Here is a 27,311-nt window from a genome sequence, read left to right as displayed (position 1 = left end):
TCAGACAGGAGAAAATATTTCAGTTGAATTCCTAATGATGAAGAGGGTGGGGTGGAGGCGTGGTGCAAACTTAGGGCACAGATACTCCTGTTTGGCACAGGGCTGCAAGTTTAAAAGTTGTTTTTTAGGACAATAACTGCATCACCTGACAGATCTTAGATTAAAAGCAGCTATCCGAAGTTACAAGTGTTTTTTTTTTTGGGGGGGGGGATTATGGGTACAGAGTCGCTTTAAGCCGCATCCAAAGGCAAATTAGTAACCCCAAACTAGAATAATGTACCAACAGCCATCATTGCACTGGGAGGGGGGGGGAGACAGCTAAATGATGTCTGTTATTTTAGACTCAAAATGACGGACGCCATTTTAAATGGAGCTGAAAAAAACGTGTGAACATAGCTATAAAAAGTAATTTGATGCCGCTGCTCCACCACTTCCACTGCTTTCCTGGGAGAAATTGTCATTATACAACACTCATCCACTAAAACAGTCAATACCATCTGCTACTGACAACTTCAACACTGTAACACATGTCCGATATGGTGATACCCTGCCTGAGGATTGACAGTTTTCACACTTTTGACAGATTCTCACTTTTTTTCCTCTGTAATAGCTCCTGCTGCCTCACAGACCTATTCTCTGTAATCCTACCACTAATATTGCTACCATAGTACTGCTAATATAATGAAGTTTCTTTTAGGTTCAGTTCGGTACGCGGTAAAGTTCGGCAAACCGAATGAACCAAACTTTTCAAAGGTTTTCTGATCTCTACCTATAACCTTAATCGTGCAATCTGTAGAGTTGTGTGAAGGTTTGTTTTTTGTTTTTTTCTTGGTGCCATGATCTATATTTTTTATTGATACCACCAGGGCGGGCATCAGCACAGGGATTACCCGGGCAGGTGCCAGTGCCCACAGTGCCTCTAGAGGCCCAGAGAGGAAGAGGAGCCCGGTTTTCTAATGTTCAGCCCCTCACTGTAGTGCACTGTAGTGCAGAGAAAAAAGGGTGGAGGACCTGATCACATGACCCACAGGTCCTCAACCTTAAAGTGTGGAGAGCAGCCGACAGAGAGGAAGAGGGAGAAGACTGAGCTGTAAGTGCTGTGTGTCAGAGTCTGAGCGTGTCAGTATAATGTCCTATGCGTGACGCCAAGAAAAATTATCATGTCCCTTTGGTGGTATTATGGTAATATGCTGAGGGTATTGTGTTGCTAGGTGGTGTAGTGCAACTTTAGGGCTCACCTTCTGAAACCTTCCTGTCACGGTGGGGTCTGAGGGTGCTGGGGCCCTTGTCTTCTTCAGCATATACACAGGGACATATAATGTTTAATAAAAGTCTTCACACAATAGCGGTGAAAGTATATCAAGACTTTACTTGAAGGATAACTATGTACAATCCAATACAGGGGCATCTGATGATGGCAAACTGTTGGCTTGATCAGAGTCCTTGGCTTCAGGGGGAGGGTTACCTTGGTTACTATAGCTTAGACTTTGTGGATAAATAGGATTTCAAAGAGACAGACCTGTTCCAGAGACTTTATAGCTTTCCGCCTTTATAAGGTACGTGTGAATAGGTACTTGAAGTTACTGAAGAGACTTGACACTGTCGACGCTCGCTATCATGTAGGAGGAAGACGCATGGACACACTGACTTGGAAGCCAGGAAGATGTGGACAGTGAATTAGAGACCCTCTATCACTTCACCAATCCGACAGCAGGCATTAATAAATACAGAGGATGTCCTGCTGAGACTTTGAAGACACATATTAGTCCTTATGGCTGACTGGAAACAGGTTAGGGGGTTGAAGATGGAGTCTGACAGGATTACTGAGGGGACGTAGGGAGGTTAGATGTGACTCTGGCAATGCCAGACTACCAACTGATAACTGACAAGACCGCACAGCCCCTCTGGGTAAAAGGTGGGCGGAGCTAGCTTTCCCCTGGCCAATCACTAGAGTGTGATAGGTTGCAGGGGAGGAGCACTGATCAAGCTCAACACTTGTATTATTAGCGATTAATACATATCAACATATTAAATAAATACATAGCAGAAAACAATACCACTACAAGAGAGCTAAGGAAGAGCAGCAAATACATAGGCCCTAATACAGACTGTCTAAGGTTACCAATAGCAACAATACATTTCCAGACGCCTGACAATAAATACCGTTCTGGGCCATTACATCAGTGTCAGTCAGAGTTTGTGTCAGTCAATGTCTTTGTCGGTCAGTCAGTAATGTGTGTTTGTGTATGTTAGTGGTGTCTCAAGTGATTGTGCATAGTGTGTGGATGATGGGTGCATAGTGGATGGATAAGGGGCCCGCTGAGGCTCTGTCGCCCGAGGGCCCGCAAAAACCTGGAGCACTGAAATCATGAGTGGACCACAAGTAAAATGCAGAATGTTCTTGTTGCTCTTCTTACACTGAATGCTGATGTAAGAATAATGATAGATTCCCTCCAATATTTTTCGAGTAACGAACCCCATTGAAGTCAATGGGAAACTCGAGCATTTTTGCAGGGGACCAAAGCTCTGCACAGGAAAGGTTGCGTGAAAACCTGGAAACCTCATAAAATGATGGAAGTAACACGAAAATGGACAGGAAACAGCAGGGGCAGCATGTATGGACGCCTCTGGCTAATCGCAGTGAGGCTAGGTATAACTACAGATCCCAGCCAGACAAGAGAATGTCAGCAACAGGACAAATTGACTACTGACAACTGCACTACAAGTCCAAGCCAGCAGCCAAAAGTAGCAAAAAAAAAGTTTTAAAAATTTTAAGCCCTTAGAAGGACTGTTGGGTTCTTTGTGTCGGATTCCTGCCTAACCGCACACTAATTCCCCGCCTAACACTCTCCCTGACAGACAGCAGCTCTCTCCTTAATCTCTCCCAGCCTGCGTCTGACACGAGCACAGCCGGACATGATTCTTATATGCCCAGGTCATCTGATCTGGCCAGCCAATCGCTGCTATCGACATGTAGGGTTCCCACATGATGCTACGAGCTGCCCAAACACTCTCCTGCATGATGATTGGCTGAGAAAAAGCCGCCAAACATGCAGGAAGGGGAAGATGTCTTAAGTCGTCCGAGTAACAAGCACCATCGAGTACCCTAATAGTCGAACGAGTACCAAGCTCGGACCAGCATGCTCGCTCATGTCTAATCACCATTCTGTAGGAGCGCACAACTCCTTGTGAATTGAGAATAACTTTAATCACCATGTTTATAGTATATGATTCTGTTGAATATGAATGTAACATTTATAACATCTACAGTATTATCAGCATTCACTGCATAAAGGGGTATTCAGCTCAAGCATAAATTCTGATATGTTGCTGCCCATGGTGAGACTAACAATTCCTTCCATACTTGTTATTATCTATTCAGTCTCCTTCCCTTAGTTCTCAGCTTATGTATTCTGCTGAAGACACAAAAAACTGTGTGTGAGCCTTTTTCTCTGTCTCCCCCTCCTCCCCCTCCCTTCCGAGACGGCTGTTGTTAACAAGTCCCTGGCAGGCTTTATCTGCACATTTTTTTTGCAACTTTGTAATGCTGTGGAGGATTATTCACAGTGAGTTTATCAGCAACTTAACCTCATATTATCCCTTCCAGCATTACACAGAAGCTAAAAGTTGCAGATACAGTTGGCCAGGGACTTGTTTACATCAGCCGTCTCAGAAGGAAGGGGAAGGAGGGGGAGACGGAAAGAAAAGCTCACACACAGATTTTTGTGTCTTAAACAGAAAACAGCAGCTGAGAACTGGGGGAAGGAGAGTGAATATATGATAACAAGTATGGAAGGGATTCTTAGTCTCTCCATGGGCAGCAACATATTTAAAGTTATGTCTTCCCCAGCCACTATTCTACCACTCTATCTACAACATCCCTCATCCCAGTTCTAGTGGGGAGTATTTAGACTTGATGCCTTAAGTCTGCCCATGAATTACTGCCCTATGTCTGATGCAAGAGCAAATCAAGCAGATTGACACTCGTTTAATATGCCTTAGGCTGGGTTCACACTACGTTTTTGCAATCTGTTTTTTTTTTTCCCATTTGTTTTTTGCAAAAATGGATGGAAAAACGGATGCATGTGTGTTTTAACGTACACAAAAATGTGGTCGACCTCATTTTTGTGTTAGTTAAAAAAAAACTGATCCGCTTTGATCCGTTTTTATCCGTTTGTTTTTTTATAATGGAATTCAATAGCAAAACAGATCAAAACGGATGCACACACATTTATCCGTTTTTTCCATCCGTTTTTTGCAAAAAAAAACATATAGCAAAAACGTAGTGTGAACCCGGCCTTAAATGAATCAATTATAGAGTAGGCAGATCCATAAAAACAATCAGTAGTTTATTATTTTTTTTGCACATTTAAAAGCCGTTGGCAAGGCAATGCCCTTACACGTAGCGATGTTTGCCCACTGGCTGATGATTTTTAAGTAGGATGAAAGGACGTAATCAGCCAGTGATCATTTTCATCAGCTGATCATTGTCCTTATTACACTGAGCTATAATCTGCCAAATCTGCCTGAATTGTCAGATTACCGCTCTATGTAATAGGGCCCTAACGGTGACTTCAAACTGCCATAAAGCGACTCTGTACCCACAATCTGACCCCCCAAACCACTTGTACCTTCGGATAGCTGCTTTTAATCCAAGATCTGTCCTGGGGTCTGTTCGGCAGGTGATGCAGCTATTGTCCTAAAAAACAACTTTTAAACTTGCAGGCCCATGCCCAACGGGAGTATCTGTGCCCTAACTTTGCACCACCCCTCCATCCCTCCTCCCCACCCTCTTCATCATTAGGAATGCCACTGGAATATTTTCTCCTGTCTGAACATTGCACAGGTGCCTCAACAATCCAGCCCATGTGCCGTGTTTACACAGCTGAGGAATAAAAGTCTGCCTGGAGTATTCCTAGTGATGAGGAGGGTGGGGAGGAGGGACAGAGAGGTTGTGCTAGCCTAATGCATACACAATCTAGGCCACGGCCATTGGGCACAGGGCTGCCAGTTTAAAAGTTGTTTTTTAGGACAATAACTGCATCACCTGCCAAACGTACCCCAGGACAGATCTTGGATTAAAAGCAGCTATCCGAAGGTACAAGTGGTTTGGGGGGTCAGATTGTGGGTACAGAGTCGCTTTAAAACCTTGTAAAAATGTCAATAAAAACATTAAAAATGGCAGTGGACAGATGTTAGCTGGAGGTCAATGTAAGTTTATTACCTGTCTTACACACGGGGCGTTTTTAGGGGGTGGCGTTTAGTTTTTTTCTTCTCTTTGGCGTTTTTATGAAGTTCTGGGGCAGGCTTCTGTGATAAACTTCAATGGGATTGTTCTAGCTGTCCCAAAAACTCCATTGCTTTGTGTATGGCTTTTTTTTTTTTGGGGGGGGGGCGTTTTTGTCACCTTTTGTGGTCCAGCAGTTATGTCATGTGTTGGCGGAGGAAAAAAAAGTTCAGCACACAAAAACGCCTTAAAGGACACCTGTCACCCCCCGTGCCGGGGTGACAGGCTCCCGACCCCCTGTTAGATCCCCCTATACTTACGTGATCCCGCCGGGTCCCGCTTCCTGAGCCGGTCGGGTCACAGAGATTTCAGCTCCCGAAGCCCGGCGTGCGCGCTGACAGCAGAGTCAGATGCTCATAGAAAATGAATGGGGAGTCCGATGCTCCGTCATTCTCTATGGGCATCGGACTCATCTCTCAGCGCGCGCGCCGGGCTTCGGGCGCTGAAGTCTCCGTAACCTGACCGGCTCAGGAAGCGGGACCCGGCGGGATCACGTAAGTATAGGGGGATCTAACAGGGGGTCAGGAGCCTGTCACCCCGGCACGGGGGGTGACAGGTCCTCTTTAACCACAAAAAATTACATATTTACACATACAGTAAAAAATGCTAGAAAGAATGCCAAAAAATGCAAACGGATGAAATTGGCATTGACATTTTTTCAGGTTTTTTTTTTTTTTCCTGAAAAACGCCAGACAAAGTGCATGCGAGGGCACCCTAAATCATTTAGGCACTGGTCCACGTCAAACATGATATACAGTAATAATTAAATAAGCCAGTATGATTATTTTGATGGAACCATTGCCTCCACGGCTGTTGGCAATAAACAAAATCTTTTTTTTTTTTTTACTTTTTTTTTTCCCCACCACAATCTGCAGTATTAATAGTAAGTGATTTTCCTCTATAAAATATCATCTCCGATTCTGTTAAGTTGACAGCAGGCGGCAAAGCGTAAAAGCAGTAATTGAATTGTTTTATTTTCCATACTGTAATATGCAATTGTGTTCATACAAACATTTTCACGGGGTCAGAAAAAATTCTCCTGTTATGGCTTAAGGACATACGTGGAAGGCGTATTTTGTAACAGCAAGAGAAAACTTATTAGATGATTAGAAGACACCCTACCCTCTCTCCGCAGGTTCTCTTGTCTTAATGGGCACTCCAAGCTGATTAATGGATTTCATTCCATTCTCAATCATAAATTTGATCTGTCTGTTTTACCAGTTCAGCACAATGAAAGTTAATGGGATAGAATCGTTTCATTGCACACTAGAAAACAACCCATCAAGATTGCATTTCTTTGTCCAATCATAAAGGCAGCACCGATCTAATTTTAAGCAGGGTGCACCATACTATCATTTCAACAAGACCAAGTGGATGCCGGTTAAAAGAGGGCTTGTAAATGAACGGTCATGGTTTTATCTATCTATTATATGCTGGCCTTGGTTATCTAAATCATCAGCTAAAATATATTTCCCGCACACATGGCCAATCCAAATGGAATGATGTCTTGTTTACTCAAATATGTATTGATAATGATATTTTTATGAGGAGTTATGGATTTTACATCTTTACAGGAAAGAATGGAAGTCTTTGAAGATTTATAACAGGAAAAAAATGACAAAAATACCAACAAAACTTTTTTGTTAAAAACGTACAAACGCTTAATATAGAACCTTATATCCTCATGCTTATACTATATTTATGTCATAGACCTGCCGAAGAGGATGCTTACTTGGAGAACACTTAGTGGATGCTGGGAAATATAGGGGTCGTCCAGGGAGCAGAAGGCGTCATTTGTCTCCGAATAAAGGCCATATTACATGGAGCGATAATCTGCCCAATCAGGCTGATTCTGCAGATTCTTGCTCTCTAAAATAAAGACAAAGATCGGCTGATCATTTTCTTTTAAAATGTTTGAAAATCTTTGGCTGATGACCATTTGCTGCCCGCCGGCCTAGGACTGTGTAAAAAAAAAAAGCTTTATACATACCTGAGCATGCTCCCTGGTGTTCTCCTAGCTTCTGCCTATTGCCCACAGCTGCCGCTGGAACTTCAGAGCTGATTTCTGAAGTGGCAGGCTGCTCAGCCAATCACTGACTGAGACAAGACAGTATCGCGGGCAGCGATTGGCTGAGCGGCCTGTCACTTCAGAGACTGTGGCTGTGGGAGGCTGTGGGACCAGGCAGAAGCTAGGAGAACACCAGGGAGAGGTATGTATCACATTTAATATTTTGCACTTGAAGGAAAGGGCTGTAATAGGCTCTGTAAGTGAGTGCTGATCTAGCAGATCCTTTTGGGCAGGTGCTTATCTCCTCTCATCCTTTCCAAGACATGGACAGCTGGGTCTAAGTCCTTATCATTATGTATGGACGAAACCATGCCCACACAGAATTTTGAATAGCTGCACAGTGTCTTCAGTGTTGCAGCAACACGGTGCAGCTATTGGTTATCGGAACTTAGACTCACCCCTTTATATCCAGGAAGGAGGCAGGGGACGGAGAAACATTCAGCAACAGGTTGCAGAAGGTTTTATCCCTCTTCTGCTACCTGAACAAGCCCTTTTAGGCCATGTTCAAATGCTGTATGAGACCGGCAGTTCCGTGACCCGGCCGGATCAAAGAACGGCCGGTCTCAGAAAAGACGCAGTACCGGGTGGATGATCTTTAGTGCTGCAGAGTTCTGATGCGGGCGCATCCGTACGTGCCTGCATCAGAACTCCCCACTGCACACTATGGAGCGTGCAGCTGGAGCAACTCGCTCCATAGTGTGCACTGACAGGGTTTTTTTGCGGCCGTTATTCAATGTCTGTTTTCTGCAGTCGCTATTCATGTCAGTTTCTCGCAGCGCCGCTAGCGATCCCAGCCGGAGTATATAGCATGTGTATACACTCCGGTCGGGATTCAATATAAGGGTATGTAACGTACATTTTCATAATAATAATGCCCGTTGTTGCAACTGGCAACAATGGCCGAAGTTTTATGAAAATATACATAGTGTGAACATAGCCTTAATTTGATTGTCTGGGGTATCCTATTCCAGAGAACTGGTGCAGCATGAACTTAGTCTTAGAGATGAAGTGAGAGATTCATATGTATTTGAATAATAGGTTTAAATAATTCCTAAATTAAATGAGCAAATAATGCATTGACTGTCAAAGGGTGGAGGCATTCGTGTAACTGCAGGGAAGAAAGATGATGGTGAGGGGAAGACCAAACAGTAATGAGTTATAATAATTAAGAAAACTATTGTCCCCTTTCCCTTTCTGGTTTGTCTCACACAGGTTGCATCACCAGCATCCCACAACTTGCAGATTTCCTTCAAAGAAGCGACAGCTGCCTACGACTTTACAAATAAGAGAGACAAGTTGGAAACCTTGATTTACCTTTCAGACACAGTGTGGGCACTCTAGAACACGGCACAGACTCTCTGGATGAGGCAGATAGGTCAGGCCATGTTCACTCAACGTATATTTTCGTAAAAGCACAGCCGTTGTTGCTGATTGCAACAACGGTCCTAATTAATACGAAAATATACGCTAGTATGCACATAGTATACACTCCATCCGGGATCCCTAGCGGTGCCGCGAGAAACTGACCTGTCGGTTTTCTGCTGCGGCTATTCATTGAATAGCGGCCACAGAAACCCCTGTCAGTGCACACGCTCCATTGTGAGCAGTGGGGAGTTCTGATGCAGGCGCGCACAGATGCGCACGCATCAGAAGTCAGCGGCGCTAAAGATCATCCGGCCGGGATGATCTTTTTTAAGACCGCCGTTCTGTGACCCGGCCGGGTCACAGAATGGCCGGTCTCATACAGCATCTGAACATAGCCTCAGGATGTATGCACACAGTATTCGGCACAGCACAGGGCAAGCAATGGCTAAGACCAGGGGCGTAGCTAATGTCTCTTGGGCCCTGGTGCAAGAGGTCAACTTGGGCCCCCCCTTTCTCGATGCTATTGGTATATATATATCTCAAGACTGATATTACCAATAATACCAGTATACAGGAAATATTATCACCGCCATACTGTTACTAAACAAATCCTTTTTACTGAGACCAATATTGCCAATATTACCAGTACACAAGGGGAAATATTACCGCCACACCACAACCATCACCACCATATTGTTACTGACCAAATCCAGTATACTAAATCCAATAAAACACAGTACCAGATAACAAGTAACAAATAATACCACCACATAGTGACTAACACCACCGCTGCTACTGAATATAATCCTCTGTACATAGACCAATATCACTTCATACAGTCGTATAGAGGTGGACGCACTGTACACAGGCTCTGTACACCATATACATTACAGTGCAGTTATATCAAGTGACTCACAGGGGACGTCTTCTCTGATCGGAGTTCTTCCCTTTTCATCTTCTCCATCTGCCCTGGGCCATTATGAGAATTTCTCTGGGCCACGAATCTGCCAGAGAGACATATTAGGCTCCTCACACTGACACCATCCTCATCTCTCTAAAAACTGCACATCTGTACTGTCCCCTTTACACCCTCATTTAGTAGGTAGCCCTGACACTATGTGACCCCCCTTACAGTACATGCCCCCCTCTGTGCATGCCCTATTGTATACACCCCCCATGTAGTCCACCTTATAGATGGCCCCCAATGTTTCCCCCTTATAGATGGCCCCCTGTGTTGTCCCTCTTATATATGGCCCCCCATTTTATCCCCCTTACAGATGCCCCCCATGTTGTCCCCTCCTCCTGCCCCTTCATCACCATACTACTACCCCTTCATCCTCCTGCCCTTTCATAATCATACTACAAACACCTACATCATAATACTACCACCCCCTTCATCCTCCAGCCCTTTCATCATCATACCACTACACCCTTCATCATCCTCTTGTTCCTTAATCATCATACCACTACACCCCCATCATCCTCTTGTTCCTTAATCATCATACCACTACACCCTCATCATCCTCTTGTTCCATCATCATACCACTACACCCCCATCATCCTCTTGTTCCATCATCATCATACCACTACACCCCTCATCATCCTCTTGTTCCTTCATCATCATCATCCCACTACACCCCTCATCATCCTCTTGTTCCTTCATCTCATCATACCACTACACCCCTCATCATCCTCTTGTTCCTTCATCATCATCATACCACTACACCCCTCATCATCCTCTTGTTCCATCATCATACCACTACATCCCCATCATCCTCTTGTTCCTTCATCATCATACCACTACACCCCTCATCATCCTCTTGTTCCTTCATCATCATCATACCACTACACCCCTCATCATCCTCTTGTTCCTTCATCTCATCATACCACTACACCCCTCATCATCCTCTTGTTCCTTCATCATCATCATACCACTACATCCCCATCATCCTCTTGTTCCATCATCATCATCATACCACTACATCCCCATCATCCTCTTGTTCCTTCATCATCATACCACTACACCCCTCATCATCCTCTTGTTCCATCATCATCATACCACTACACCCCTCATCATCCTCTTGTTCCATCATCATCATCATCATACCACTACATCCCCATCATCCTCTTGTTCCTTCATCATCATCATCATACCACTACACCCCTCATCATCCTCTTGTTCCATCATCATACCACTACACCCCCATCATCCTCTTGTTCCATCATCATCACCATACCACTACACCCCTCATCATCCTCTTGTTCCTTCATCATCATCATACCACTACACCCCCCATCATCCTATTGTTCCATCATCATCATACCACTACACCCCCCATCATCCTCTTGTTCCATTATCATCATCATCATACCACTACACCTCCCATCATGCCCTTTAAAACAAAAAAATCTTTACTCACCTGAATGGTTCCTCTAGTCTTCTAGTCACGCGCGCTGGCGGGATTGTCGCGGCTGGGGGCGGGGCTTCCAGCGGAGGGGGGCGAAGCTTCGCGGGACCTGTTTTTTTTTTTGCCCTTAAGATGCTCCCAGCCCCGCAAGTCAGCCGGGGGCCGTCCCAGCCTGCCTCTTGTGATCGTAGGCGAGCAGTACAGTGGCAAGGGGGGGCCTCGCGGGCCCCCCCTTGGTAGCAGCCCGGTCGTGGCGGCGACCGCTGCGACCGTGGTAGCTGCGCCACTGGCTAAGACCCACCCTAACTTTTTGTGTTTCAGCTTAATCTCTAGAGATGGACTAAGTCTAACAGCAGACTGTGTACAGCAGATTGCAAGGAAGTGGATGGAAAATGATCAAGGGAATGGCAAAACCTTGATATCAACCAAAAGTGAACAGGATTTGTCAACAATTATCTAAACATGTATGGGAAGGAGTCGGCATTTATTGTTATTTATTATTGTCTATTGATAATGACATTATCATAATCATTATTTGCAGCCATCATTATTAGTAGATAAATGCCAGCCCATTCCCGTAGTGGAAGCATATCCTAAAGAGGTCTTCTAACATCTAAGAAAAGCTGGCTACACATGTTATTTAATACAATGCAGACAATTGAATAGACAAAGCAAGACTTAAAACAATCACTCACAAGATTCTACAACAGCGTGGAAGACATTTCTGAATTTTAAAGTGGTCCAAACAAGTACAAAAAACTGTGGACCAAATAGAGGAAACAAAGAGTGAGCAGAATACCGGCACTACTTTGAGGGAATTACACTGTTCATATATAACCACTCTCCCTTTTGGGACAGGACACAACAGACACACGTAGGTTGTTTCTGACCACTGGTTGGCGCTCACTCACTTGAAAAACAAAGTTCATAGTCTACACAGTACGAGAAAAGAAGCGTAGGGAGGGCACTCACCCTTATGTTGTGATCTTCTTTATTGCAGCAAAATGGTTAAAACTTACGGGACATATACAGGGCTTAGCCGTGGTACGCCGAGCACCTAGTGGATTGGTAACAGCTGGTTCGCGCTTGCGCGCTTCATCAGACCTCCTGGTCTTTTTGGGCAGCCATCATGTTGAGGCCAAATGGCATTTGTTATTTTGTAATCATTTCTTATTTTGCAAAATAACTGACATTATTCGTCCTCAAAATGACAGACATCCAAATAGACATCCATCAAACAGCCTGTGTGTGAATCTAGCCATAGGCAGTATAAGAAATAAAATGGCAGAAAGGCTGTTAACATTCTTGAGCTAAGTTCCCACCAATGTTTTTTCTTGTCCATTTATAATTTTTCCAAAATGAGTCCATTTTGGCCACCCATCAGTGGAATTACAGCTATGGTACATTATTATAGGTCAAGGTGGACTGATTAGCTTTTGGTTGTGTCTTTAACCCTTTGAGGACCAAGCCCAAAATGACCCAGTAAACTGCAACATTTTTGTTTTTTCCTCCTCCCCTTCTAAGAGCTCTAGCATTTTCATTTATCTATCTTCAGGACCATGTGAGGGCTTGTTTTTTTCAGGAATAGGTGTACTTACAAAAACATCATTTATGAAAATATAAATTGGTGAAATTGGAAAAAACAATGCAATATGTTAACTTTGGGGTGTTCCTGTGTCTACATAATGTATTATACGATAAAAGCAATGTGATACCATTATTCTATAGGTCTGTCCGAACACAACCATATGCAGATTAGATTCTCTAATGTTATATATTCTTTTATGAAATTCTTCTTTTTTTTTTTTCTGGGGGGGGGGGCAATTAATTATAATTAGAATGGCCCTATTGTGACCCATATAAAAGTTTTTGTTTTTCACCTACATGGCTCTAGGTGTCCTTTCTTGCGCCATGATCTCTAGTTTTTATTAATACCATATTTGTGCAGATCGGACATTTTGATCACTTTTTATAGTTTTTTTTAATATATATATATAATGTAACAAAAAAAAATTGGCAACCCTGGCACTTTTTCCGATCTTTTCGTTTACCCCGTTTGCCGTTCATGATGATGATTGTTATATTTTAATAGATCGGACAATTATGCACGCTATGATATATACTATATTTATTTAATTATTTTTACATGTTTTATTTACATAATGAAAAGGGGGGTGATTTTAACTTTTATTGTGGGAGGGGCTTTGGGGTATTTTTAAAAACATTTTTACTTTTTTTTTTACACACTTTAAGTCCCCCTGGGTGACTTTTACCTGCAATCATCAGATTGCAGACACTGTACAAGGCTATGCCATAAGCATAGCATTTATCAGTGTAATAGGCGCTCTGCTCACTGAGCCTGCCTGTGGCAGACTCAAAGAGCAGATCGCCGATCGGACCGCATGGAGAAAGGTAAGAGACCGCCAGCAGTCCGGTAAAATGATCGGGACCCCTGAACGGCAAGTGACAGAAGCTGCTTCTATCACTTACACTTAAGCGCGTTTTAAGGGGTTAATGACAGGCTGCAGTGCAATCGCTGCAGTCTGTCATTAATGGTCCCGGTCCGGACCGCGCTTCATAGTTCCCTAGAGACCCAGCAGGTAAATGTACGTCCAAGGTCATCTTACGTACATTTACGTCCAGGGTCATCTAGGGGTTAATTGAAAAGTCCACTGAATTTAATAGTAAAAAAGGTGAAAGGACGGTGACAAAAAAAAAAAACCTTTGTGTGAACAACTAAAAATTAACGTCTACTGTTTGCAAAAGACGTCCGGAAATAATTGACCTGAACATTATTTGACAACTACTTCAAAAGACATCCGTCATTTAATACACTGTGTGCAAATAATGTCCGTTATTCCATAGACCTCAATGCAATTCATTGAAGTCAATTAAAATGATGCAATAACTGACGCCTTGACTTGAAAAGTAATAATTTCCATACAACATTTAATCTAGTTCATCATAGAATTATGGACTAGGCGAAAGGGATACAGTGGCCAAAGATATAAATGTGATAATCAATGAGGATTTTTGAAATGCTAATAAATTACTTTATTGTCTTTCGTACCTTTGCTGCATCCCGTTATCTCAATAGATGAAGGTATGATTGATTGTTTCTTCTTCCTGGGGAAGGTTTCCATCCGTTTTGGAATAGTTAACGGCTAAGAATACCGGCAGAACATTTACCCTGACATCCTGGGTCTGTTGAAGGTGCTAATTCCACGCACTCTGAAAAGGTCTTGTAAGGAGATACGAGTAATTAATTTCCATGCGGCAACATTGAAAAGGTTAACCTGATTTATTGAATGAGATTCCATCTCAAATGTGTTGTGTGTATTGTTAAAAAGCTCCAATTACAGGCTATAATTCTTATTCCTTATGGAACTGTTATGTCTAGCAAGGCAGACCAGTGCCTAACATTACATGGTGGGGCACAATCGTCCTTCACTCTACTATCATTAACTCTTTCTCAGTTCTCTGGAAAGATAAAAATTGATTATTATTATTATTATTATTATCCAAATTTTTTGTAGCTGTTTCTTTTAAAGCTAAGAATGCTAAAAGCCTTAAAAAAATGTACATAGGCACATGCATCTACTTGAAATGCAATTATTATTCCACTTCATGATGCATTGAATTGGAGACTGGGTTCATACTGCATATGTGCTGTCCTTTTAAAGGAGAAGTCAGGCAGATTATAAAATCCTGCAGCTGGAAGGTGCAGAGGGGAAATTGATTACAAGTACAGACTTACCTCTCCTCGTACCTTTGGTGAGCGGCAGAACTGGACCCTGCCGGAAGGCATTTTCCCCCGAGTTGTGATGATATCACAACTCGGTGAAAAAGGTCTGTCCCGACTGATGGACTGGCCGCTCAGCCAATCAGTGACTGGAGCTGCGCCCTGCCCCAGTCACTGACTGTCTGAGCGGGCAGTCCATCATGACGTGTCAGTCCCGGAGATCCAAGGGCCTGGCGGCGGTCCCACCACTTACCGCAGGCATGAAAAGAGGTAAGTACTTGTAATCAATTTACCCCCTGCCGGCTGCAGAATTTTATAAACCGACGGACGTCTCCTTTAACAGATCCGTTTAATGGGGAAGAAAATCAAACGGATGGAAAAACTTTTTTTTTTTTTTTTGCGTACACAAAAGACATGGTTGAACATATTTTTTTGTTTGATAAAAAAAAGCCAGACCTCTTTTGATCCTTTTTTTTTTTATAATGGAAGTCAATGGAAAAACAGATCCAAATGGATGCACAACAACGCATCAGTTTTCTTTATCCATCTTTTCCATTGAATGGATCCGTTAAGTGGGCAATAAAAATGGCGTGTGAACTTAGCCTAGGGATAGGTTAACACTGTGTTTTTGCTGTCCATTTAATGGATCCGTTTCGAAATGGTTACTTTAACGTACACAAAAACATAGTCAGCCACATTTGTTTGTACGCTAAAAAAATCTTTATATATATATATATATATATATATATATATATATATATATATATATATATATAAAATGGAAATAAATGGAAAAACAGATCCAAATGGATGCACCCACGCATTCATTTTTCATCCGTTTTTTTTTTTTATTAAAAGCATATGTTAAATGGACTGGAAAAAGTCATCGTGAACGCATACTTATACACATTTCTATTTACATTTTCTATTATATTAATAATATACAGTAGCTCCTACATTTACAAATCTAGCATGAACTAGCAGTAAATCATGGTAATCTGAAACGAACGATGTCTTATATGTAGGTACTTGACCTGAGCCTTTAAAACATGGGCCATTTGCTTATAGTTTCCACAATATGGTTGTCCACTTTCAGATTTTCATCTTATCTTGATTCCAGGATTACCTTTAGAAAAGTGCTGCTCCTTAGTGAAACTTTCAGTGTATTTTTGTCTGTGCTCTCTAGTCTTCTTATTGGAGTGTAAAGAGAAAGTAACAACCATTGCAAACATAACTTACTGCAATTTCAGTTAGGTTGTGTCCGGTTTTGATCATGATGATGCAGGGAGTCCAGTAAGAGTTGAAGAGTCGTGTCTGTGATATACACCCAGCAGAAGGACTGTATATCACACGTATGTGTGAATGCAGCCCAAAGTCTGTTTGCCAGTCATGTGATCAAGGTGGTAACCAGAAAGGAGCAGTTATGGGGCTCACTACATTACACCAGAGAGGTGCATTGTCTTTAAAATAACACACCCAGTGCCGTCGTCTTTTTTTTTTTGACCGCGGCCCAGTTCCCATGTACGGTGCCGTTCTATTAATGGTTACCCTGCCAGGGGTAAAGCACTGGAGGCGGGCCAGCCCACTCCCAGTGGGAGGAAAACTGCGCCTCTACATGATGCAGCTCCATTAGAATCAGGGGCAGGGGTTTCCCCCCACTGGGGGCAGGCCGGCCTGCCCCCAGTGCTTCATCCCCGGCCCGGTAATCATGCATAGAGTGCCGCCGTACGCGAGTTTGAAAAAAATACCGCGGCACTGGCTTCCCCGTTCCGGGGCCATTCGATTCATTTGTGATTTTAAAGAGAGTGTACCTGATGGTACATCCTCTTTAATCAAATGCTTTGCAGTATTCAAATATATGTTTCAGTTACTCAATATTTCAAAATTGGGGATGAATGAAATAAGTTTTTTAAACTTTGTTTTCAAATGTGTTAAATATAAAAAAAGACAATAAAATAAAAATGGCATACTCACCTGTCCACGCTCCCCGGTGTCCTCTTCTGTGTCTTTGGTGTCCCCAGCTGCCTCCAGACGGGACAGCGCCATAGCCAGTGATTGGCTGAGCGAGCTGTCAACCTTGTGTCTCGAGAGTGACAGCCCGCTCAGCCAATCACTGGAGTCTGCACTGTCCCTCGGTAAGTGATTGGCTGAGTGGGATTTTGGCTGCAGGGGACATTAGAGACCGAGGACACCGGGGGAGCACAAATAGGTAAGTAGAGATGAGCAAACAGCTGAACTGCACCAAAACAGGTAAACAGCAATTTTTTAAGGTTCACTTCGGACAAATCTGAATTTTTATGCCAAAAATTAACAAACCTGCCAAATTGAACTTTTAAAAAGTTTGCTTACTTGTATTTAAGATCTTTATCAACAAACACATCTTTACATACTATATATCATCCTAGTAGGTCCAGTCTATGCACTTCTGTGGGAGCAGTACAAATCTACATTAACATCCCAGAAATAACTCTAACAGTCAAATATGGGTTAAATCTATATAAAAATCCTGACAAGACAAAAAAAATTTAAGACAGTGATTTAAAGTTATAAAAAATGTACGAATGTGCCGAATGTACAACCTAGAAATGCAATGTCACAGTTATCTTGGAGACCCAGTACTCTCATGTAAAATACATGGACTCTGAAAGTTTTCTAATGATCTCTCATTTGCTCTCTTCACACCTCAACTCCCATGTTAGCGATGTACATAGCAAATGGACGGAAGGTGCAGCACGAGAAATAGACTAATAGGCTGGCAAACTGCATTGAAAGGTGTTCTACACATATCTCTTGCTGAGAAAGCATACATTATTTAACAAGAGTTTAAAATATATACTTTTATTGTAGTAAATTAGAGCTCGTTTAACTCTTTAAGCGATCAAAATTTAGTATATTTTATGACTATTAATTACAAATTTTTTTAAAATACTCTAAGTACATTATGTAAGGGTATGTGCAGCTCTATGTGGGATTCCGCAGCTCACCCCCATTCGCGGATGCCAGAGAGACGCGCGTGTCTCCACTGGTCCCATAGGCTTCATTCTATGGTTTGCCAGATTCCGCTGTCCGCCTGAAGAGTAAGCGGATTCATTCTTCGGGCAGATGGCGGAATCTGGCAAACTATAGAATGAAGTGTATGGGACCAGCAGAGATGCGCGCGTCCGCGAGCAGGGACGAGCTGCGGCAGCTGATCCACCGGGATTCCGTAGAGTGCACATACCCTAAGGTTGTAATCATACACACAGTTTTTATAAGGAAACTGTCACCTAAAACATTGCTATAAAGTTGCTGACATAGTTTCATATCGATGACAGCACAGAAAGTAATCATGCCTTCAGTTTGTAGGTCCACGTCTGCAATAATGAAAAAAAATATTTTGTCCAGTCGTGTAAAGTGTCACAAAGGTGTGGCCAGTGCACTGAAATGCCCCATTGCATTGCTTTCTCCTCTGTGTACAGCACAATATCTTGCAGGTTAAGAGGGACTATCGTGTAGATCATCGGTTCCAGCTAGGCTAAGCCATTAATGGATGTGACTTGAAGGATTTTATTCAGAAAGAGCATGGGAAAACCATAGTTGTAAATCCAAGAAGGCAGAGGTGGAGATAAGGACGTTGGCACGTGACAGATTTACTTAAATTCCTTCTTTATTTAGGACCATCTCTTCTACTACACACAATACAAAAAGAGCAATCCATGGTACAGGATATCCGAAGACAAAACATTGCCTAGCCAAAAATCAAAAAGTGTAAAGCTTACCGGATGAGTTTGTGCAAAGACAGGTACAACATTGAGGATCTCATTTAAACAGGTAAAGGAGAGTTGGAGTCCGGCGCTGCTCTGCCCAATCCTATCCCAAAAGAGGAATCCACTACGTTATCCACCACTGAACAAATCTACGGGGCGCTGATCACGCTACGAGGTTTAGTAAGTAAGGTGCAAAGAGTGTTTCTTTAAAAGTGTACTTTTAAATAAATACTTTTTCAACCTTTACGTACTGAACCTTGTAATCCAATCAGCGCCCTGTAGATCCCGTTCTATAATGGATTAAACATCTCTTCTACTAGTCCTAGATGTGGGAGTTTCCCTGCTTCAGTGGGCAGGTGCATACCAAGTGGCCTTTGTCCCTATAATACGGACACAGGTTCTCCACTCAATGTTGCATGGGTCTTTGAAAGGACGGACAGGTCTCTAGTCGAACTTGATCCGATCAGTTCGATTTCCCTAGAATGCTGCCGGTTGAGCCTCTCTGCAGCCATAGTGCGGAACGGATAGGCGTATTGTCACACAATTTGTGAACCCTGTCAAGCGGCAGGACGCATGGCTTAGTTCCTCCAAAATTTCTGGAATGTGGTCAGAAATGCGTGCAGGCTCCTGGTCACTGGACAGTAATGCTCCTAAGGAGAATTTAACTACACCAAGGCCTCCTCAGGCAGCAGGGACATGATGAATGCAACCTTGACAATGCAGGTCGAAAAGAATAATGCACTGATTAAGAACTTAGGCTTCTCACCATAATGTGGAAGGAGAGGTAGCTGGATGCCTGCCGCATCTTGGTCTGGTTACAAGGAGAAAAGGTGACAAAGTAATGGCATCCAGCTGAGTGAAGATGTTATGCACTGCATCGGAGGATTTCCTATAGCAGCTTTTGCACAGTAGCCTTGTCTAGTGAGGTCTATGGGCTGAGAATACTGTACCGGCAGCAGATGTGGACTTACTGTACTACTGAATCTAAGCTTTGGGACAAACCAGGAGTGGATTCTAAGTGTCCTCTAGGTCTTTACCCTTTTTTTGCTCCAGGATGCAGAAGCTGGACTTTTGTGACTAGAGGACACCAGGTTTCTCCACAAGTGTGGTCCCCATGTGGATAGCGACTGGTCCCAAGAACCAGACAGTGCTGGTGCGAGGGACCAGAGAAGAGGCCAAATGAGCATAGTCAGCTAGAAGGTCACCCACCATCAATTTGGAGGTAATTGACATTTAAAACCTTCCCCGCAAAGCTAATGCTTGGGTAATGGGCAATAGTACAGACAGATCTGCCCACCGCACCAAACAAGAACGTTGGAGCTGATGACTACATTTCTGGAGTGGTACCAACCTGTAACTGCACATTAGCTCCTGTTCACTTGATCAGGAGCCAAGTTACAGTTACAGGACACCACCGCTACACAGTAAACAAAAGCAAGTAGTCTCCAAACCTGTTTATAATGTAGTGCATGTGCCGATCAGTGACTGATGGACCATCCTATGAATAGCCTATCAGTCTATCTTGTTCCAAAATCCCTTTAAATTTGTTGTTTTTTAACAACCGATACCTCGTCACGGAATGCTTGAAGTGGTATCTGTTGTTTGATATTGCAGCTTCTCCGAGAATCCTTACCGTGACTATTTCTCTTAAAATGCTGACCTGGTTGATATATGGAAGTGATTCTCTTACTATATTTGTCATTTTGTTTTACTATTGACTTTTGTTGATGGGATTCTGTCATGCCCTATTACAATCCAGGCGGCTGTGTTGTCAGAGTATAATACAACAGAATTCTTTTGTTCCAGAATTAAATTAACTATGAGTGGACTTTAATGGATTAAATCCATAAATCAAAGCAGAAAGCCAACCATGAATGAGTTAACCTAGAAGTCTACCCTACATATCTGCATCAGCCATAATGGAGTTGATGATGCTTATCTCATGACATTAATATGGCTCATTAAATTATTAGAGCTACATCAAAGGGGTTAGATTTTAACAGTGCTGCAAAAAAGCCTACGGAAAATATATGGCCAACATAGTCATCATTAATTTTGCATTGACAGTTATGTTATAGCCGATATTCCACTGATTATTAATAAAGCATTGATTTCCGAGAGGTTTTCTGAACATAAACAAAATCACATACAGTACGGAGCTCATAAGGAATAAGGCACCGACCAGTCTATTTTATATAGATGATTGTAGCTGCACAAAATCGAGATGAGCGAGTACTAACATTTTCCGAAGCCCAATGGGGTTTGTTAGCTCAATGTAGCTAATATCGACAGTAGAATAGGTATACAATAGAGATGTGCTCGTTACCCAAGACAAATATTTCCCAATGTTCGTGTGCTCCTTTTGAGTAACCAAGCCCATTGAGGTCAATAAGAGAGTCGAGCATTTTTGTAGGGGACCCAAGCTCGGCCCAGGGAAGGTTGTGTGAAAACCTGGAAACCTTAGAAAATTATGGAAACAACACGGAAATGGACAGAAAACATGCAGGGGCAGCATGCATTGACGCGTCTGGGGCTGGCTAATAACACCATTACGCCAAATTATGAGCAATAGCTGGGTGGTGGCCCTCAATACAATTTTGCTGACCCAGACCAGGATAGACAAGGCACATGTGTTGGCTCATCTTAGGAAAGCACCCAACTAGGTGCAATAAAGTATGGCAGTGACAACAGAGTGACCAAGTTAGACTGAGGTAGCAGCTGAACCACCCAAAAATTAACCCTGACACAGCATGGCGGTGAGCACTACATGCACAGGATACAGCACAGTGAGGATAGGTATAGCTGAACTACATTTCCCAGCCAGCCAAGAGAATGTCAGCAACAGGACAAATTGACTACTGACAGCTGCACTAAAAGTCAAAGCCAGCAGCCAAGAGTAGCAAAAAATATATATGTTTTAAAAACTTTAAGCCCTTAGAAGGACTGTTGGGTTTTTTGTGTCGGATTCCTGCCTAACCGCACACTAATTCCCTGCCTAACACTCTCCCTGACAGACAGCAGCTCTCTCCCTAATCTTATCCAGCCTGCGTCTGACGTGGGACCTGATTCTTATATGCCCAGCTCATCTGATCTGGCCACCCAATCGCTGCTATCGACATGTAGGGTTCCCACGTGATGCTAGGACTTTCCTGCATGATGATTGGCTGAAAAAAAAGCCGCCAAACATGCAGGACGAGGAAGATGCCATTGTCTCAAGTATTGCGAGTTGCTCGTCCGAGTAATGAGCACCATGGAGTACCCTAATACTCAAATGAGTACCAAGCTCGGACGAGCTCATCATAATCTAATATGATGTTCTAAAGTCAAAGGAGAAGAGACTTCACACACTTACAATAACTCTAACAATAACAAAATCACAACTGCGGGTACCACACTATCAGATGCATAGTCACCCAAGGATATTACAGAGGTAATACATAAATTTTTTTACTCATCCCTACTACTATACTTTAATAGTTTCAGCAAGTACCTTGTAAACAATTTGACCTACAAGATCTGGCATACCAATTACCCCTGAAGAAACCCATCTGGTCTGGAGAAACGCGTCACAACATAGAAAAGGCCACAATTCAGTTGTATCACCTATCGATAGGTGTACTGGACTTTATTTAGGTAGGATATATTGCCGACCATTTGCTTTAGGATGCAAGGTTCTGTTTTGCCATTTATTTATTTACTTGTGTACCTACACACAGTTTCACACCTAGCTAAAGAGGGGACAGTTTAGGGGACATACCTACGCACCTCTACACTGTCCAAGTGTAATTGTGGTAAATGCCCAAACAAGGTGGTTCCTAATGATCAGGTAGGGAAGGATTAGGGCAAACTCTATTTTATTTTTTATTTTTTTCACTATAAATTTTCCTTTCATGGACACCCAAAAATTTCCGATGATGGATTAGTAACCAGGGCAGTGGTCATTATCTGTATGTTATTTTTATTCCCAATGGATTTGACCAAGTGATTTATTAAAAGATAAGTTTTACCCGCACTTATTAGTCAACTACAGTTGTGATTTTATTTGTTTTTCCTTGAAGCTACATATAAACACTGTTTTTTTTTGTCCATATTATATAAATCTAAACAATAACATTATTTTATAACTTTTAAGGCTATGTTCACATACAGCAGGCACCTAACTAGAAATGGCTGGGCCCCATAGCAAACTTTTGATTGGGCCCCCACCCTTTTTCCCGACTGACCACTAAACCGTGAACAGCAAGTGCTCGTCAGGAGTGTTTGCAGTTAAAGGGACATTTGCAGAACCTGGGAGTCTGGCTCGGCCACCAAGTGCTGCAAATGATAATGGCTCAAGGGGCCCAGTGTATTGCAGGAGCGGACAATGGGGCCCCCTGATGCAATGGGCCCCATAGCAGCCGCTATGGCTGCTACAGTGGAAGTTACGCCCCTGACATACAGTATTTTGCAAATGGCAAATAACGGCCATCATTTCAAAATTACGGACATTGTTTTAAAATGATGGCAATTATTTGTTATTAAATAGCATCCATCTGCTCAATTTAAAAAAAAAATGGACTGCTGGTGGTCTCTAGACAGGTGAGTTACCCCTAGACCACAGCTCCAACACATTTCGCCTCAGAGATTCAACTATATCTAAGTGTTTCTTTCAGATCTGTATTGCCTACAGAGGACTGATCTGCAATCAGAGACACTAGCTGACAGCTGAGTGATTAGGAGGCCGGGCAGCATTTATTATTCATGAAGAAGAGGGAGAAGGAAGGAGAGGTGAGATGTGTCAGAGTGCGGCACAAACAACACTTTGACACTTCATTACAATTGGACTGTGCATAGTCCGCTGCAGGGACAAATTACCAAAAGGGACCCTGCTCACTAGGGCCCTGTCAGCACCATAGGCAGGGCCCGGGAGCTGACAGATTCCCTTTAATCATTTCAATTTATTTACTTTCAATTCACTTTTGTTTTTACTCTTTTAGCTATACAGAATAATAGTTACTTTGCTGTTGAGGTTTTGATAAAAAAAAAAAAAAACACCTAATGCATCTCTACATTGATTAGCTAGTGCCCATCAGTTAATTGTATGCAACATGCACAGATTATAAGCATGGGTGTCTTCAACTCAAGAAGCATTCAGCTGAAAATCCAATTTTACATTGTTAGGGGAAGACTCCGAGCAGGTTATTTCATTAACCCCTTTGTGCTGCAGCTAGTTTGGGCCTTAATGACCAGGCTAATTTTTCAAAATCTGACCTGTCTCACTTTATGCTCTCATAGCTCAGTGATGCTTTAACGTATGCTAGCGATTCTGAGATTGTTTTTTCGTGACATATGGCACTTTATGTTAGTGGCAAAATTTGGTCACTACTTTGTGTGTTTTTTGTGAAAAACATCAAAATATCATGAAAAATTTTAAAAATTTGCATTTTATGAACTTTGAAATTCTCTGCTTCTAAAAAAAGAAAGTCGTAGCACATAAATTAGTTACTAAGTCACATTACCAATATGTCTTCTTTATTCTGGCATAATTTGGTAAACATATTTTACTTTTTTAGGGTGTTATGGGGCTTAGAAATTTATCAGCAAATTATCACATTTTCGTGAAACAGATTTTTTTAGGGACCAGTTCTTTTTTTAAATGGATTTAGAAGTCTGGTATCCTGAAAACCCCCATAAGTGACCCCATTTTGGAAACTACACACCTTAAAGAATTAATCTAGGGGTATAATGAGCATTTTAACCCTACAGGGGCTGGAGGAAAGTATTCACAATTAGGCAGTAAAAAAATTGAAAATTTAAATTTTCCAATAATATATACGTTTAGATTAAAGTTTCTCATTTTCAAAAGGAATATGAGACAAAAAGCACCCCAAAATTTGTAATGCAGGTTCTCTTGAGTACAACGGTACCCCATATGTGGGCGTAAACCACTGTATGGGCACACAGCGGGGCTCAGAAGGAAGGGAGCGCCAATTAGCTTTTCCAATGCAGATTTTGCTGAAGAAGTTTCTGAGCGCCAGGTGCGTTTGTAGTGCCCCTGTAGTGTCAGCAGAGAGAAAACCCCCCATAAGTCACCCCATTTTGGAAAGTACACCCCTCAAAGAATTCATCTTGGTGTGTGGTGACCATTTTGACCCCACAGGTATTACAGGAAAGTATTCAAAAGAAGACAGTAAAAATGAAAAACTTGAATTCTTCCAATAATATGTTCGTTTAGTTTGAAATTTCTCAATTTCACGAGGAACAAGAGGAAAAAAGTACCCCAAAATTTGTAACGCAGGTTCTCCTGAGTACAATGGTACCCCATATGTGGGCATAAACCACTGCATGGGCACACAGGAGGGCTCAGAAGGGAAGGAGCGCCAATTAGCTTTTTCAATGCAGATTTTGCTGCAGAAGTTTCCGAGCGCCAGGTGCGTTTGCAGAGCCCCTGTAGTGCTAGCGGAGTAAAATCTCGCCATAAGTCACTCCATTTTGGAAAGTGCACCCCTCATAGAATTTATTTTGGGGTTTGGTGAGCATTTTGACCCCACAGGTATTTGAGGAAAGTATTCAAAAGTAGACAGTAAAAATGAAAAACTCGAATTTTTCCAATATTATGTTCTTTTAGTTTGAAATTTCTCAATTTCACGAGGAACAAGAGGAAAAAAGTACCACAAAATTTGTAACGCAGGTTCTCCTGAGTACAATGGTACCCCATATGTGGGCATAAACCACTGCATGGGCACACAGGAGGGCTCAGAAGGGAAGGAGCGCCAATTAGCTTTTTCAATGCAGATTTTGCTGCAGAAGTTTCCGAGCGCCAGGTGCGTTTGCAGAGCCCCTGTAGTGCTAGCGGAGTAAAATCTCGCCATAAGTCACTCCATTTTGGAAAGTGCACCCCTCATAGAATTTATTTTGGGGTGTGGTGAGCATTTTGACCCCACAGGTATTTGAGGAAAGTATTCAAAAGTAGACAGTAAAAATGAAAAACTCGAATTTTTCCAATATTATGTTCTTTTAGTTTGAAATTTCTCAATTTCACGAGGAACAAGAGGAAAAAAGTACCACAAAATTTGTAACGCAGGTTCTCCTGAGTACAATGGTACCCCATATGTGGGCGTAAACCACTGCATGGGCACACAGGAGGGCTCAAAAGGGAAGGAGCGCCAATTAGCTTTTTCAATGCAGATTTTGCTGAAGAAGTTTCTGAGCGCCAGGTGCGTTTGCAGCGCCCCTGTAGTGCTAGCGGAGTAAAATCTCGCCATAAGTCACTCCATTTTGGAAAGTGCACCCCTCATAGAATTTATTTTGGGGTGTGGTGAGCATTTTGACCCCACAGGTATTTGAGGAAAGTATTCAAAAGTAGACAGTAAAAATGAAAAACTCGAATTTTTCCAATAATATGTTCCTTTAGTTTGAAATTTCTCAATTTCACGAGGAACAGGAGAGAAATGTCACCCCAATATATGTAAAGCAGGTTCTCCTGAGTAGAATGGTACCCCATATGTGGGCATAAACCACTGCATGGGCACACAGCCGGGCTCAGAAGGGAAGGAGCGCCAATTAGCATTTTCAGTGCAGATTTTTCTGAAGAAGTTTCTGAGCGCCAGGTGCGTTTGCTGAGCCCCTGTAGTGTCAGCAGAATAGATTCCCCCCAAAAGTCACCACATTTTGGAAAGAGCACACCTCAAAGAATTCATCTTGGGGTGTGGTGACCATTTTTACCCCACAGGTATTAGAGGAAAGTATTCAAAATTGGCCAGTAAAAATGAAAAACTCGAATTTTTCCAATAATATGTTGGTTTAGTTTGAAATTTCTCAATTTGACGAGGAACAGGAGAGAAAACGTACCCCAAAATCTGTAACGCAGGTTCTCCTGAGTACAACGGTACCCCATATGTGGGCATAAACCACTGTATGGGCACACAGCAGGGCTCAGAAGGGAAGGAGCGCCGATTTACAGGAGCAAAACCGCAGCTAGTAATGGTTATTAGAATAGCGCAGTTACTAAAATAAGATAAAAAAAATTAGATTACAGGTAATGTGGGGTGGTTACGGGCAACCAGGGGTGGTTATGGGCAACCTGAGGTGGTTACAGGTAATCTGGGGTGGTTACGGACAACATGGGGTGGTCACGGGCAACCTGCTGTGGTTACAGGCAACGTGGGGTGGTTACAGGCAACGCGGGGTGGTTACGGGCAATGTGTGGTGGTTATGGGCAACGTGTGGTGGTCACGGGCAACCTGCTGTGGTTACGGCAACGTGGGGTGGTTACAGGCAACGTGGGGTGGTTACAGGCAACGTGGGCTGGTTACAGGCAACGTGGGCTGGTAACGGGCAACGTGGGCTGGTTACGGGCAACCTGCTGTGCTTACAGACAATCTGGGATGGTTACGGGAAACGTGGGGTGGTTACGGGCAACCTGCAGTGCTTACAGACAATCTGGGGTGGATACGGGCAACGTGGGGTGGTTACGGGCAACCTGCAATGCTTACAGACAATCTGGGGTGGTTACAGGCAACGTTGGCTGGTTACGGGCAACCTGCAGTGCTTACAGACAATCTGAGGTGGATACGGGCAACGTGGGGTGGTTACGCGCAACCTGCAGTGCTTACTGACAATCTGGGGTGGTTACGGGCAACGTGGGGTGGTTACGGGCAATGTGGGGTGGTTACGGATAAACTGAAGTTCTTATAGGCAATCTGGGGTGGGTACC

Source organism: Dendropsophus ebraccatus, chromosome 5 (genome assembly GCF_027789765.1).
Source record: "Dendropsophus ebraccatus isolate aDenEbr1 chromosome 5, aDenEbr1.pat, whole genome shotgun sequence".
NCBI lineage: Eukaryota > Metazoa > Chordata > Amphibia > Anura > Hylidae > Dendropsophus > Dendropsophus ebraccatus.
Note: the sequence above shows the minus strand (reverse complement) of the source record.